The sequence below is a fragment of the Corvus brachyrhynchos genome, unplaced genomic scaffold (assembly GCF_000691975.1).
Source record: "Corvus brachyrhynchos isolate BGI_N302 unplaced genomic scaffold, ASM69197v1 scaffold91, whole genome shotgun sequence".
NCBI classification, from domain to species: domain Eukaryota; kingdom Metazoa; phylum Chordata; class Aves; order Passeriformes; family Corvidae; genus Corvus; species Corvus brachyrhynchos.
The window spans coordinates 1,613,086-1,629,607 of NW_008236442.1; the positions used below are offsets into that span (position 1 = coordinate 1,613,086).

Below are 16,522 nucleotides of genomic sequence, written 5' to 3' on the forward strand. Positions count from 1 at the left end.
AGGAAAATGTATCAGAAGCTCCGCAGCTGTAGGAGGAGCTGTTGGGTCCCGGCAGGCAGGGGGTGTGGGTTAGAGTGTACCGAAAACAGCCTGAGGCAGCGGCAGAAAGCAGCGGAGCTGGACAGTGGCGCAGCCAGGCTTGTGCAGCAGCTGCTGCACGCAGCCGGGGAGACATGCCCTCTGGGAAGGGGGAGCGGGTCAGGGTCCCAGTCTTTTCCCCTGAGGCACCCGAACAGATGGCAAGGGTCCTTTCCAGTGAGGCAGGGTGCCAGTAAGGTCCCAGTAAGGTCCGTGGCTGCTCTCATGAACAAAGGCTGACCTGTGGCAGGGTAAAACGGCAGGGCTAAGCTCTGGCGGTGGCAGTGATTTCCCCCACCAAGCAGCAGCTTGACCCTCCTCCTCCAAAAACAAGAGAGCAAGGGAACACTTGGTGCTGCACCCAACCTCTTCCCCCAGCCCGAATCTCACCATATTGCTGCCCTTCCCAGAGAAACCCCCAGGTAAAGAGAGAGTAACCAGCTGCACCCCTCTTCTGAGCTGTGGCAACTTCTTTTGTCTCTCTTAAGTACCTGGTTGTTACTGTCTCCTAGCACCATATGGGAGAAAATTCCCTGAGAGAAAGAAACAAAAGGAAAAATCCTAAACCCCAACAGTATCCCAGAGAAAAATAGATCAGATTTCTCTAAATCATTAGAATATGCCTGCTGCCGCACTCCAGCACTGAGATTGCAACTCAGCATCTTGTTCCACTCTGCAGTGAAGAACCATCTGAAAGTTAGACTGAAGGACAAAATCTGCAAACAGACTTTGAGGGAAAATCACCTGCCACCTTCTAGGTGTCCACCATTTCTAGGGTGCAGGCAAAAGAAGGCTTGCAACGTCCGTGACTAAAAAGCTTTGCTCCTAAAGAAATCTTGTCATATATATGTTAAGTCTCGTCCCAGGTCCAGGAAGACAAGAGAGATATCAAGATGGTCCAGGAAGACATCAGCATGATTCACAATTCAGGTTTCAGAATCAGTAGATATTTTTCATTGTTTATTCCATACAGGAACAGTCAAATAAAAAACTTAAAATGACCTTAAAAAACTGAAAACAAAACCAGGAGACAACTCTTAATGCTGCTGTGCCATAATCCATGCTACCCCAAACCATTCTCCAAGGCAAGAAACAGGAAAACTCCATCAAGGAAATAGTGCCATAAAACAGAAAAACAAAGTATAAACAGAAAAATAAAACCAGAAGCCGATGTGTTCCCAAAGGAAATATTAAAAGCAAAATGCTTGTCAGTATAGGATGCTCCACTGCACACATCTGGTGCTCTCAGCAATACAGAACATTTCTTTAATTGCTATATCTGAGACCAAGAGCAAGAAATAAATCTAGACGCTGATCTCAATGTATTTGGAGACAGGTAGAGATGAGTAGCAGCAGAAGATTTCATTGACGATAATCAAGCAGTTACGCATTACTGCACTGAACAGACATGCTCGGGATAGAGCTATGCCTCTATAATTCAATGCCTGTTTTTTAAATCCTTCTGGTGCCAGACATTGCAGAGATAACTGTGATAAGCCTCCCATTTCGCATATATCATCCAATACTTTTTGCAGGATCCAATGTCAGTACAGCAATATCCAGTGGAAAAGGCAATGGACGAGATTTCAGAGCAGCTGGACTGACTCCAGTCTGTTGCTTCTTCTTCTGGGTTGTTGTGAATCACTGCTTTTCTGTTGCTGTTTTATTTACTCAGACTCTAAGTACTGGTTACATGTTTAGACAGCACCTTGCATGATGGATCCTCATTCTCTCTCAGGCCCTTAGAAATGTGTAAGTTAGTATTATTCACATTTTGTGACTTAGACTTTTCCTCACAACAAACAGTAAAGCTCATGTGTTTATTGAGAGGAAAGGATTCAAAGACAGGCACAACACAAGAAAGGAGATAACTAACTAACACTTGCTCTGAGAAGCTGTTTGGTATTTCTAAACTGGAAAATGAATTTGCTCAGCAAGTCCTCTTGATGCCTTTTCCTGGTCTTAAAATCAAGACTCAAAGATGGTTAGAAGGGAAAAAGGGGTTTTACCTCAGTATTTATTTTAAGGATCGTTAGGTGCACCACGTCCAGGTGGAATGTGCTGAAATGCACACCACAGTGCACACACACGATAGATCGGGTATAACATTACAGGTGTTACTAATTAGCATATCTATCAGAGATTCCCCAAAGAGAGGCTTAAGTGAGCCCCCCTCCCCAAGGAACCTTCCCCCTGGATGGTTCTTAGTTTAGAAAATGTGTTCTGGAGAGGACCTTGGTGTCTGGAGCTTTCTGATCCCTAACTACGAGGCTTCTAAGATGTTTGTTTAGCCTCCTAGCTTAACAAAATAAGTCTAAGAATGTAGGCTAAAACCCACTAAAAATACAAAAAGCTATAAAAAGGTATATAAAAGGGGTAAAAAGAAAAGGCAAAAAATCATCTTGCTCAGCATCTCTATTGCCTTCACCTCTCAATAGGATGGTGAGAGGTTCCTCACCATTTCTGTAAGTGGTGTGAGTCCATACAAAGAGTGGGTTAAATACTGTTGTTAAAATGTTCACATCCTTATTAGAAGTAATATGTTTTGCTCTGAATCCAAGCTGAATATTCTAAAATTGCTTTTAATAATTTTTTTCAGAGTAACATCAAGGATTTCCTTTTCTTGACTCAGTTTGCTATAGCTTGTCCTTTGTGAACAGTGGCATGTGATTGCCAGCTGTCATTATTACCTGTATATTTCTCACCTCTGTTTCATGTAGACCTGGTGACCCAGTACTCAATTTACCCAAAATACTCAATTCTCAATCCTGCCATTTCTCAAATCAAGAATGACATATTTTTAACTACGTTAACTGCCTCAGAGCATTCTCATCCTTCGCAAAATGAAATTTCAGCCATTTACTGCCTTACAGCACATTTGAGGTCAGGAAAAAGTATTAGGTTCTCTTTCTTCAGGTGGGTACTCAAGAGCAAACTTGAGTACAATCACATTCTTAGGACTGACCAATACTAAATACAGGATACAGAGGTGTCCTTAAAAGAGTCACTGGGTTTTAGCAAATCTGAGTCTGTTCAAATAGTGTCTTTTCCACACAATTTGCCCTGCCTTGACACAATTTATTTAAAAGAAGAAATAATTGAACAAAAAACTTAAATGGGCTTTTTCTTTTTTTTTTTTTTACATGACAGAATATTGCCCAGGTATGATGGCCAATTGCTCCAGTGAATAGCAGTGCAGCTGAGGGGAGGACTGTGTGAAGAGTTCAGCAATCAAAGCCATCAGTCCTGCCTGTCGTGATCAGACTGCAATTTTTGGTGAGTGTGAGGATCAGTTTTCTGATTTCATCTTTTATAGAGCACAAGCAGAAGAGGATATCAACAACTCCTTTCCTGAACACCAATGGCTCATTTTATCTGCATCTGTTACAGACAATGTCAAAAGATGTTACCTTAAAATTGTCAAATTAGGATCAAGCCTGAGACTTGCTGATTCCTCCTGCTTTTGATGCTGAGGGGAGCTGGATATATTTTGAATGTCTGATTTGGTTTGTAGGGAATGTAATGCTTTTTTAACCAAGATGGAATTTTGACCTGAAGGAAAACTAAAACACATTCATTATCTTGAAATGTGCTCCAATGCTGAATCAGAAGAGAAGAAATTAAGTCAATATTCAAATTGTGAAAAAAACCCAAACCAGAACAAGAATACCCACAACTCTCAAAATCCCAACTCTATTGGTCCTGAAAGACTTTCTTCTGATAGTTGTTACACAATGCATTTTCAAAGATACATAAATATTGATCATACATTTACTATGCAATTAAGAGTTAATAAGGAACGCATATACACTGATATATTTCCTTTTTTTCCCAACTTATGAAACTCCTGAGTCACCGGACTTCTGGACCACATTTATCTTTCTCTTTCATGGAAGATACTCCTATACAAAGATTTGTGACTAGTTCAATGACAGGAAAATTTTTTCCTGTTTAGAAATATCCCGAACAGCACAAAGTTGAATTTCAGACTGCAAATACCTCTTCATTGTGCAACTGCCTTTTCCTCAGAATTACGTTAAACTTATTTAAGGCTTTTATTTCAATTTAATTTAAAATAGATTTCCTGAAGATGAAAAACCTTTGTGTTTTCTTTTGGCCTTCCCTTTGTTCCTACTTCCCATGTAATGATGCCATAATGATTCACTATTTGATGTTCTCTGGCTTCAGACTTACACTCTAATTGCCTAATTTCTTATGAGAAAGGCAGATAAGGAAATATTTCAAGAGGCTTGTAAATAACTGACAGGGACCACAAGACTGTGGTTATTTTTAATTTATATCTGAAGTGCTTTGCTGTGCTAGCTGAAATAATGTGTTTGTATAGTTTTTCTGTGCAGCCTGTATCATTTATCATTCAGTAACCAGCATGAACTGCACATCCTGCTTTAAAACCTTAAAGTACTTTCCTAGTTACTATTACAGCAAGGTATTATATTCTTCTGGTGAACCTATAGTGGAGTAATAAATTGCATGACTTTGAATAAAAGACTGTGCTCTTCTTTTGATTTTACTCTAGCCATTCTTACCAATGAGAAGTTTCCAGTCCTGCATGGTTGCTTGGCATCCCTGTGCCAAATGAGCCAGAGTTTGATCTCCTTTGGATTTCAGCCTCTTAAGAGTAGCTCCCTAACTATTTTTTATTGTACTCCTGCAAAATAATTGAAGAAAAAAACCCTAAACCCTGTCCTGAAAGCTGAACTTGCAATATCGTTCCATCCTGGCATTTAACTCTAAGAGAGAATATGGGTTATCCATTTTATCCAGCTCCCAGCGTCATGCTGCTGCCCACATGATGAATGTTACAGGTGGTGGTGCTTATGCTAATAAAGAAGTTAATGAGAAAAGCCAGGCTGGTCCATGTTTTGTAAGACAGAGAATGAAATCCTACATTCATCAACTGGAAAAATCCCAAACATTAGAAAGAAAAGAATGGGTACAGTCCAAACAAAATAAAATTCAAAAAAGGAGATGTGGAAACACAGCATTTAAGTGGCTAAGCTCTCAGTTCAGTGCCTCAGAAAACCTCGAGCCGTCTAGAGGGACGGCACAGGCAATCTGGCACTTCAGTAGCTCTGAAAGTGGCAAATAAATGGTAGCTGCAAAGCCAATACCATGAGGAGAAGCAAAGAGGTAGAAATATAGCCCTTGGCTTATGCCTTAATCCTGTAATTAGATCAGAGACAGAGACACACAGGGGAAGTTAGCAGAAGGGAGCAAAGCCAAAGAGAGCAGGCCCACTCTGAGCTCCCTCTTTTATTCATGAGAAAGGAAAGGGGAGAGCTAGGGGTGGACCTGGGGTAACTGGCCAATCGGACACTGCTCCAGAGTTTGAGTTACTTTCAGTTTTGCCCCCGATTTGGAACAAAGGGGTTTCAGAGCACATGGCTGTTTGACCAGTCTCGGGGAGGGGCGGCTCTCTCTGAGCAGGCAGCAACAAGGAGAAGGTAACTATCATACCTAGAAATATCAATGAATAGTGTCAGACATTGCCATTGTGTAATGCTGCCTTGTTTACATGGTTTATGTTAATATTGTTAGTTACTTCGTGAACAATGGCTGAAATAAGGATTTATAAGGATATTTAAAAATCCTTATAAAGGTGGAGAGAGGAAAGATCAGAAATCCAGAATAACTTGAGTTTAGATGGGTGTCTACAGATCTCTACCATGTTCATTGGTTAAAACTTCAGGCCTTGTAAAAGGATTTAAAGGAAAAAAATACCCACCAAGATTTTAGTCACAGCAGATAGGTAATTCTTTACTGGGAGGGTGGTGAGGCCCTGGCATAGGTTGCCCAGAAAACCCAAAAACCTGTGGATGCCCCATCCCTGGAAGTGTTCAAGGCTGGGTTGGATGGGGCTTTGAGCAACCTGGTCTAGTGGAAGGTGTCCTGCCCATGGCAGGGGGTTGGAATGCGATGGTCTCCAGGTCCATTCCAACCCAAACCCTTCTATGCTTCCGAGATCACAGAAGTGACAACATTTCGTATTTTAGGTTCAGTCCATTTTGTCTTTACTTCTGTATCTGCAGAGCTTTGCAAACAGTGATAAGCAGGTAAAAATGAAGGACATGCAGGTAAGACCAATGTCTCCAGTTACCTAAACTCACACCTATGTAGGGGTGAAATGAAATTGTGTGCATCATTTCCAGCTTTGGGAGAGTCTCCTTTCCCTCCCTTCCCCACAGAAAGCAGTATAATGTACACATCCTTTAAGTGGAGCTATGGTTAAAACCTACCCAAACACCACACAGACAGGTTTTGTTCTGGCACATGTGGTGGTGTGCTATTTATTCTCTTTCTGACAAAAATTTATTGTAGTTAAGCACTCGACATTCCTCTCTGAGAACACTACTGGTTTGGCAAAAGTTCAGTGAGAGTTAAAGAACCACCTCCCAAAGCTATTCTGACCTGGAAAAAAAAAAAAAGAGGATGGGGTTTTTTGTTCAGCAGCAGTTTCCACTGCTCTCTTTGGGAACATGGTGAAAGGAAGCTCAGATAGCATCAGGAAATTCTGCCATGCTCTCAACAGTTTGGTTCATGGGTATCCCATGAACAGCCTCAGCTTTGGTGCTGTGGTGAAGATACCAGGACGTGGTTCCCAAAGGAAGGTCCCTGAGGCTGTTCATACCTCAGGGATCTCCAGAGCACATGAAGTCCCTGAGAAAAAGGAACAAATATCATAGCCTTTTCCACTTAAACCCATTAAATGAGAGGAAGTGGGACAGGTGCCTCATTTCCTGAGCACAGTGGTGCTGATTGCAGGGCGAGTCCGGGCTCTGATTCACTGGCCATGTCGGGGCCACTGCCCCATACACCCACTAACAGAAGGAGAGCCTGGTCCCAGCACCCAGGGCCACCGCCCCACCAGAGCACCACACCCTGGCATCCTGAACCTTGGTGGGACTCACAGATCCCCATGCACGGCCAAGCAACTTTTCCCTTCTTTGCTTTCCTCTCCTGATGTTTGGCTACCTGCTGCACTAGCAGAGCACTGCTGCTGCTTCCAATGGACCCCAGATACTCACAGGAAAAAGAAAAAAAAAAATCACATATGAGAAATCATTGATGTTTTCCTCTTCCATGGTTCTGGTTCAAAGAGCAAGCATCAAACTGGGGAGACAAATCACCTCCCGTCCCAGATACTGTATTTAGGGATGTACTTATCTAGAAAGCCATGCCAGGAACACTGTGAGCAGGAAACCACTGATTGACAACTAAGCCCTTCCTCCCAATTTAAGACATTTTATGACATCCTTGGTCTTTCTTTAAAGAAGCCTTTCCCTTCTATCAGTCTGGCTTCCCTGTTCTCTGTGGCAGTGGCTGATAAATTAAGATGACAATATGGATAAATGAGGCTGAATCTGCCCCCAGCCTGGCTCATCTCTCTCCCTTGCTGCGATAAAGCCACTGTCCCACATCTGGCTTTATCTGTCCCAGTGTGCATCGAAGGAACAGTCTAAGTTGTCATAAATCCAGGCTTTCCCAGCAAGATCAAGAAGGAGGAGGGCTCTCGGAGCCCTCTGCTGAGACAGGGGAAGCTGTAAAAAGTGTGTGAAAATTAACTGGATTCATGTTTACATTTGATATATCTACACACATGGGCAGAGGCAGCCATGCACTTGCTTGGGTCCCACCAGATGTGAAGTGCTTGCAGCTAGGAAGTCCATTTTTGTTTGTGTCACCCAGGCCGAGTTCCACTCCTCAGCACACAAAGCGTGGCTCCCAGCCCAGGCTGCCACACTTCCAGATGGGGATGATAAACCAAATGCTTGCACCTGTGTTGTGCAGACATGTATATCCAGAGATTTTGCTGACCATGGTGAAAATACAGCCTCTAACATGTGGATTCAATGAAAATAGGATGGGCAAAGCTCTGCCCCAACACGCTTGTAGAGCTCAGTAGGAATGAGATGTGTTCATCCTGTTGGTTTAGGATGTCACGCATTGCTTTCTAGTAGTCGCTCCAAACATGGGATGAGTATTTCTTGCTCCCAATTAATAGCATTACCCTGTCTGCCTCCTGGGAGAGGCTTATCCCTTCTATGCTGAGCACAGTGCGCCGAAGCAGCAGGGAAAGGCTGGCTGCAGATGCACCACTGCTCTTTCTTCAGAGGGAAAGCACCAGCAGCAGTTTAACTCCTTTCTCCCCACTATCAGAAAACACAATTACATCAGAATGAGTCCTTCACTGAAAAAGTTACATTTGTTAAATTGGCATTACATTTGTCAAATTGGTAAGTAGCTCATAAACTGAGGCCAAGGATTGTGATTGCTGTGAGCTTTCTGGTACTCTTGACTCTGTCAATTTAATACCCCAGCAGAACAGGGCTCCACTCCACTGTTTTTGACTGGGGATTGAGAATAGATTAATTAAAGTGACTACTTTAATCTTTGAGTTTATGAGTTAAAACTGAGCATACTAAAATGGTGAAATGCATTTTTTCCACTTAATATTTTTCATAATATTTCCGAGGAAAATGTCTAAATTGATGACAGAACAATATCTCTTTTCTAGTTTTGGCCTTACCTTCACTGTTTTCTGTAAATGAAAAAGGGGAGGGAAAGGTTCAGATTTGATAGACTTCAAAATTAAGTATGTCACCACATAGTCATATGCAGAAACAGTCACAAGTTTTCATCAGTTTCCCTCTTCTGGAGGATTAATAATCTGTTATATAAGAGTTACTGTCTTTTTACCATCTTATTAGGGAAAAACTGCAAGCATTAAACTTCTGCACTAGGTACTAATTCTTTGACAGTCTGTGCTTTTGGTCTGTTTTTAAATAGAGAGTATTCACCCTTCTTTCAGGAGAAAAAAAAAAATCTTTACCTGGAAATCACCTTCTGTGCAACTACCTGTTAAGACTTCAAGTGAAGCAAGGCTTCATTACTGTGGAGAAGATTTTCATGTGAAAATAGCTCTCCTCACAGGAGGCTGCCAACTTTTTTATTAATGGCTATTCCCTCACATTCTTTTCTTTTGACTGTTGCACAATTACTACTCCAGTGGAGCAGGTATTGCCCAAGGGAGAAGAGCTGGTAGATTCAAGGAGGTGGGTGGGTAGTGGCAGTGAGGAGTCAGGTCATTCACTACCCACCAGGTCTACCCAAAAACAATAACTGCACAACTCACAGAATGCAATCAAGTGCATTCTTCTCCAGCGTGATTAAAGAAATATTCAATTTGATGCAACTGAGGTACAAAAGCTCTCTGTGTCCTTCCTCTGCCAAGCATAGAAGAATGCCTTGCTTTAAATGATTTACAAAAACTCCCATATGCCAGAGATGTATCATTTACATGGAATCTAGGCAGCTTCATGCAATCACTGCTTACACATAACTGTCCCAAAAGTGAGGGGCAGGGGGAATCTAAATGGAGTAAATCAGCTTATCAGTGCTCTAGGTTTATTTTATTTCTCCCAAAGGAAAAGTAGAGGTTTGCTAGGAATCCTTTTTCCTCTACTAAGGGTAACAATCTGAAATGAAAAATAAAATAAAAATAAAAATTCTTAGTTCTGATTTTGTAACTGCATTCAGTTTAAAATCTACAAATAATCTAAAACTGATTTAAAGCCAATTCTTATTAAACAAGAAAAAGTGGAAGTGGCAATGGATGAAAAATTCAAGCAAACTGTTTGTTTTCCTTTTCTTGTTTCTCTCAGGCTTCTGCTCCCCCAAATCTCTAGCAATGGTATAAATCACATGCAGGTTTCTTCAAAACATTACTAAACATCCAACAGGAGAAAATGACACTGTACATCACTTAACAGCAGCTGTGCCCTACCATATTAAAAATCAATTACACTTCACATCATGCAGTCTCAACTTTTAGCAGTTATTTGTGGTGCTAATTTGAGTTGTTCTGGATAATTAGAGGATCTGTTTCTCCTCATTATAAAAAAATTACTTTTGCTAGGATTTGCACGGAGGTACTAACAGCATTACAATCATGATGATTTTAATAAAAGCCAGATTGTGTCTAGCTCTAATACTCTAATAAATCTTTAATGAATTTATCCCAAAATATCCACAGAAGATAATTAAGCACCTTTATCCCCATTTTCAATCGGTGGGGAGCTGAAGCTCAACAGTAACAGGGTTTAGACACCCAGAGACATAAGCACCCTGCTTACCTCCACTTTTAACACACACATTGCAAAAAAACCCAACACAACCACATGGATGGTGACAGGGAAAAGAGATCAGACCTTTCCTGGAGAGGACCTGAGCTTCCAAAACCAGTATACCCACGAGCTGTCTGTCTTAATGCACTGCAATATTTCTAGTGTCAGCCTGGCTTTATCAGGGAGGATGCAGACACATAAGCCTTAAATAAGCTATAGAATGTGGTAACGGGGAAAAATAAGAAAAGTACTGGAGATTTGCCTGCAGCAGGGAGAGGAACTTGCCTCAAAAGGGTTATTGTTTCAGAATTGTTTGATGAAATAATAAACAAAATACTGCATTGCTAACAGTTTCTGTAGACCCATGCTGCCTTGCAATGCGGAGGAGGACGTGTACTCCCTGCCCAGAGAGGGCTTCCTGCATAGTTTCAATGTGAAGGAACACACACTCATTTGTCAACGACAAAAAGCTAGAAGGCATTTCTTAGCCTTAGTGCTTTCTGTTAAGTAGAAATAGTCCCATCAACGTTTGAGGTGTGTAAGGAGATTCAAATGGTTTTAATGCTCAGGCTTCTTTTCTAAATTGAATTAAGACTGCGCTGAACCAATATTGCAAAGGACAAAGGTCAAGGCTTTATTTATATAATACAAGGATGTAATGCAATAACCGGCTGTTGGAGGCACGTAAGTAAAAGATCAGGGACAAAGCTGCAGACAGGATGTCAGCAGTGTACAGGGAATTAGCCATGCAACTCCCTCTCATTAATTACAGATATGCACGTCTGAACACCATACATCATTATAAAGGCATACCCAGCAGTAACTGTGATTCATACCTTACCATTAACAGTGCAAGAAAAGGTGAAAGAGGATTGTGCTCTTCTGGCACCATTAGGTAACCGTAGCTGTGGGTTCTTCCTATGTTCAATCTGAAATGAAACAGTAGCCATGGAAAAGCATGGTAAGGAGGAGTTTTCATAATTTCCTGAAGTGCCATTTTTAATCATGTTACTATATAAGGAATAAATATTTCCATACCAATTATCAGGCAGCAATGTAATATTTTTCTACAAAACCCTGATGAATATTAAATATTGTTACACCCTGCAAGAGCTCAAAAAGCACATTCTGTGTCAACACACCTGTCAGAGACAAAAAGATTTAGAAGCTCAGAAGGACCTTGAAAGTTCCATTTCTAAATATTGCTTTTGTCCAAAATATGTTGCTTTCTTATGGGGCACACCCTGCAACTTTACTCCCAGTCAAATACATCCTCAGCTTATTGGAGCCCATTATGTACATTTAGGGTACAAGACTACTTAGTTTTGTGCCAAACATTCTTTTACTATGTTTTTGCCAAAAAAAAAATCCCAACAAAAAACCCCACAGTTTCAGCAACAAAAATGCCTAAATGGAAAAACACTTCACTTGTTATATCTGCTGTAGATGCTGGTTTCTTCTTTTTTTTTTAAATACGAGCATCACATCCTATTCAAAAGCTGACTTTCCGGTTTGTGCAAGAGTGCCACAAAGACAAAAATTCATCTTAAGGTAACAGAATGTACCTAAGGCTTTACTGCCTTACTCTGAGAACCTGTTGACATTTGGTTTTGTCCTCATGACATCTGTTACTAATGCAACATTGGAGTCCTTATCAAAGGCTTTAAAATAACATTTACCAGCATTAACTGCCAGGTAGCCTTCTTCAAATGTTTTCCATACACTTTCTACACCAGATTTAGAAAAATGCAGTTCTTCATGTAGTCTTTAACTGATGGAAAAGATCCATCGAAGGTTTCTGGTAACCAGGTGTACCCTATTTCCCAGGCATTCTGCCAGCAGAGAACAATGACTGACGTTCTTTACCTCAAGTGAACTGTACCCCGTAAGCTGGGAGAAAGCCAAGCCAAGAATCTGCTCTTCACCTGAGCTGTTTTACGGGTAAAAACACCAATTAGGGCTCATGTTCACCCACAGAGTCTTGAACAAGGCTGTGCTTGGAATGGGAACTCTGAGTACCCCTTGTCATCATTGGTCTCCAGAAAGATACAGGTCAAATATACACTACTGGTAGGCTTTGCCCAGTTCTCAGGGCAAGAGGGTTCTTCTCTTACACAGCACATGACCCCAATATCTGCAAGTACTACAGTGCCTTCAGTCATCTACTTTAATTGCAAGATTTCTTTATTTTTTTAAAATGCAAAACTGGTCTCTTCAGAAAAGAAAGACAATGTTTTACCTTTTTTGCTTTATCAGTTTTTGCTAAGCTGACAACACAACTCTGACTTACCAAATGAACTGTAAAGCATCATGACACTTCAACTGTTTCATTGTGGTCACCCTGATACAGCTGTGAGATGTAAAGGCCTCATAATATAATACAGAATATGATGAATGTAAGAGTTGCGAATTTCTCTGTTAAGGATAGTGATTTTTTTGCAGTTCGGTTCCTCAGGATAGGAATACTCTCAGCTTCCTGAGCTTTTGGCAGCTGAAGAGTCAGAATGTGCAGGGGAGGCTGGCTAACACCCCATTAGAGCCATCCTTTAATTTTTCTGTGATCTCCTGTCTCTTCCTGCTTAGGACAGTCTCTCCAAGACTGAACCAACCCTTAATCTTTCACTCTCTGCTCCTGTGGTCTAAGTTCTACAGTATAAAATACTTCTTATTTGAGTCTGTTGAGCATTAAGCAGGTTTTTGTAGAGGTAGAATTCATGAGTCCATGCTTGACTTTTCCAGACCCCCAGAGCTTTGGGCTGTCCCAAGTCCTGCAGTGCATTAACCTACCCTCAAGACACCTCAGCTTAGATCAACATAAAAGGCAAAACCTTTCCAAAGGAAGACAACATACTCTTTTAAGTCTGGTTTCCCTAAACAAAGCAGAAGGTAAAGCACAGGTTTCTAGTCATGTTTTGAAAGGTGTTCAGCCAGTTTTACATCTGGTTATGTAAATGTGAGCAATCACACAGATTTTTAAGCTTTAGTGAGCTTGGTGAACCTTGCTACACACATAAATGCATTCCTCAAGAGGAAAAAAGGTATAATGGCTGGTTTGGGATTGATGGATTTGCTGTGGATCTGTGCTTAAACAAGAGAGGGAGGTGAGGAGAAAGTGAATGTATGCAAACATAGTCTCAGAGAAAAAGGGATATTAAAAGGAAAAGTAAAATGAAATGTTGTTTATTGTTGCTCAACACCAGAACAGACAAACTTTTAACATATAACAAAGATTTCAACACAACATGGACAGAGGAAATTATTATTCCAGCTCTACAGAGAGAATCTCAGTCTCAAAATGTGAGTGCTTAAGAAGTGGGAAACTCCCAGTGACTGGACATTCCCCAGCTCAATGCTTGTCTTGTCCATTTTGATGTTTCATGGTGTAGGACTTCTGTTTGCATGATGGGAAGCACAAAGGCCCTTGTGTTTGCTTTGGGCCTCTGGCTGCTATTGTAATACACAATACCATAAATATTGCTCACATTCTTTCAGCATTACACAGCAATTCTACAAAATTAAGAGCAACAATCCAGGCTGAGGGTCCAGTGTATTGTAAGCACCAATGGCCCCTTCCTCCTTTAACAGCCATTACAAAGGAAGAAGTAACAGGAGAGGGAGCAGAAGGCAATGACAGAAGGGAGAAGGGAACCAACAGAATGTCATAAGGATCTGTCTCCAGAGGAAACCTTCTGCTGCCCCCAGGAACCAAATTGCTGGAATAGAAGGAAGGTCACAAAAACCAACCAGTGAACAACCTAAATCCAATTGCATCGAAAAGCACATTCCTAGAGACTAAGGATGGATGCAGCACCAAGAAGTAGAACAGAGTGACACTAACATCTTGCTTAAATGAGCACATCAGCTGAACTTTCTTTTTGCTACAATGAAAGAATTAAATGCGATGTGCAAGTAATTCAAGAGTTTATTGGCAGGGTGGAGAAAGAGCTTCTACATTCTAGGGGTGTTTTATTACTGCCTGCTTTTGAATTGCAAAGCAGTGAGCTATTAAATACCATTGTAAGAGGCATTTGTGTTATCCAATGCCTCAGAAGAATAGGGAAGACGCCTGAAACATCTCTGTGACTACATTTTAGGAAGCTGCTGCTAGCAGGCACACAGTTGCTTAGAGGCCATCAGAAATGGGATTAACATCTCCCTGTGTGTTGAGACACACAGAGCTCATAGCGGGGTACCCCAAAGCTGTGTTTGCATTCTGCAACTTTTAACTGACATGCAACTAAACCTTCTGCAAGAACAAGGTGTGCAATCATACTTTCCCTGAGTAACCATTTCTGAAATGAATGTCTGATCTTAGGGAGTGCAAAATCCTGTTCCTGAAATCATATGCATAAACCCCATTCACTTTTGGACACCTCAAACTTCAGCAAGTGACTCAAAATCCTACAGCACAAAAATCATCCCTGTGTAGTTATGCTGCACACAAGGAAGAGAGCTGTTCTCAGTGCTGCCATTCTCTGTAGAACATGCTATTCTTTCTAGAACCATGGCTTTTTGAAGCCATGGTAATTTACACTTCTCTGGCGCCTTCTCCCAGCTCCTCTGAGACTATTTAGCCATGATTTTAGGTGTAGTAATTGTAGGGACTAGAGAACTGTTCTTTCTCTTGGGGGTGGGAGATCAGGCCAGCTCTCCTCCACACATGATTTTACTCCTTCTCTTCCAGCTTCCCACCTTTCCACAATCCTTGTTTGCTTGTGTATGTATCAATCCCTCAGACAACCCACCAATCCCCAGATTTCTTCTAACCTGAACAAACTCAAGCTGTACTATATTGTTCACAAGCCTTTTTTGCAGGTACAGCATAAAAAATGGAAAGGGGAGTGCTTCTTCACCACGTCAGAGGTTACAACTTAATTTGGCTTGGACTGGATCTGTCCTTGGACCACTCAATTTTATACAGCACTGCTCCCTGTAAAGAAAAGAAACCTCAGGATTGAGGAGCATGTGGGTGCAGTGGGGCCACCCAAAGGTCTCTGACCACCTCTGCATGATGGTCTCCATGCAGCTGTCGTGGGGATGCAGATCTGTGCAGCACAGAGCCCCATTAGCTGTGACAGAGCAGCCACCACTGACAGGCAGCAGTGGCCTAATGAGGTGGCTGCTCCTTCCCAGCCGCAGTGGACGGTGTCCGACCTCGTGCAAAACCGTCACTGCAATTAGAAGTAATTGGAGGCCTTTTTGCCAGGCTCAGCAGGGAGAGCAGGAGCCAAAGGGCATGGGGGATGAGTGGAATGTGGTCTCCTCGGGGCTGGGCGTGCTGGTGGCAGGCCTGGGCATGCTGGTGGCAGGGTGTGGAGGTTCACAGTGCCACTGCCCGCTCCAGACTACTCCTCCAAGGCAGGGTGTGAGCCCCGCCACTGCCAATCAGTCCTATCTACTGAGAGCTATTAAAACAAACCCCAGCAAAGGTATTGCTAACACCCCAGGTTATGTAAAGGGCCAGTTTTAGAGAGCAGCCTTGCCTGTGTTGTTACAGACTCCCTTCCATCCTTCTTACTCCATTTCTCATCAGTGGTGGTGGCTCAGGTCTCATAATAGGAAGTCCCAAGCTTGTCCTGGTCTCCTCACCGAGCAGGAATTTGAAGCAGCGTTATTATTTGGGGTACTTCAGAACACAATGTTCTCCTGAAGTGGCTTTTGTTTCTTTTAAAAGCATTATTTTTTAACAGTTTGATTAAAAATAATACTGCAGTATGAGAAGGGGCATTCATGACATGCCAACCTGACCTGCTAATTTAAATTCCCAAAAGCTCTATCACAGATCCCCTGAAATGGAGAGCCTTTAATAATTGAATTTCTTAATGTGGAGGGGCATTTTTGGATCCTTTCTTTTTTTGATGCAGCATAGACTCTCTAGAACATCCTCTCATGTCTAAGGTGCTGCATGTCTAAGATGCAAACCTCATCAGCTCCCAAAAGCCACAGATAAAGATTGCTGTGAGTTATTGCAGGCACCAGACTGGCAATCCCAGGACAAGGCATGTCACCCAGGGCACAGATGAGATTCTTGAGCATGTTACCACTTCCCCTGGTAGCAAGGAAAGGCAGAGAGAATTGAGTCATGACACCCACACTAGCATGGGGACAACTGAAGATTTTGGACAAGGCTGTTGTCTGCACAGGAGTGATGAACTACCATCCCAGATGTTATTTCCAGGGTCAAGACACCCAGCAATCTCCGATGTCCATGCATTTGCTCTGAGCACACAGCATGTTTTCCTCCTGCAGGTATCTAGCAGTCCACAGCATTAAAACAAACCAAGAAACTCCTTCCTCAC

At 42.0% G+C, this 16,522-nt stretch overlaps 1 long non-coding RNA gene across 8 annotated transcripts in view; it reads right to left on the reverse strand.

Annotated features, from left to right (window-relative positions):
* LOC108449858 overlaps positions 1-16,522 on the reverse strand; it is a 61,336-nt gene that overhangs the window by 20,491 nt on the left and 24,323 nt on the right. For 6 of the 8 annotated variants that reach the window (XR_001866153.1, XR_001866152.1, XR_001866155.1 and 3 more), the window contains exon 2: positions 11,065-11,152. This is a non-coding gene — a long non-coding RNA (uncharacterized LOC108449858). Of the gene's footprint in view, positions 1-10,307; positions 10,357-11,059; positions 11,153-16,522 lie in introns of those variants that run through there. The other 2 variants (XR_001866151.1, XR_001866154.1) reach the window with 2 other exon arrangements.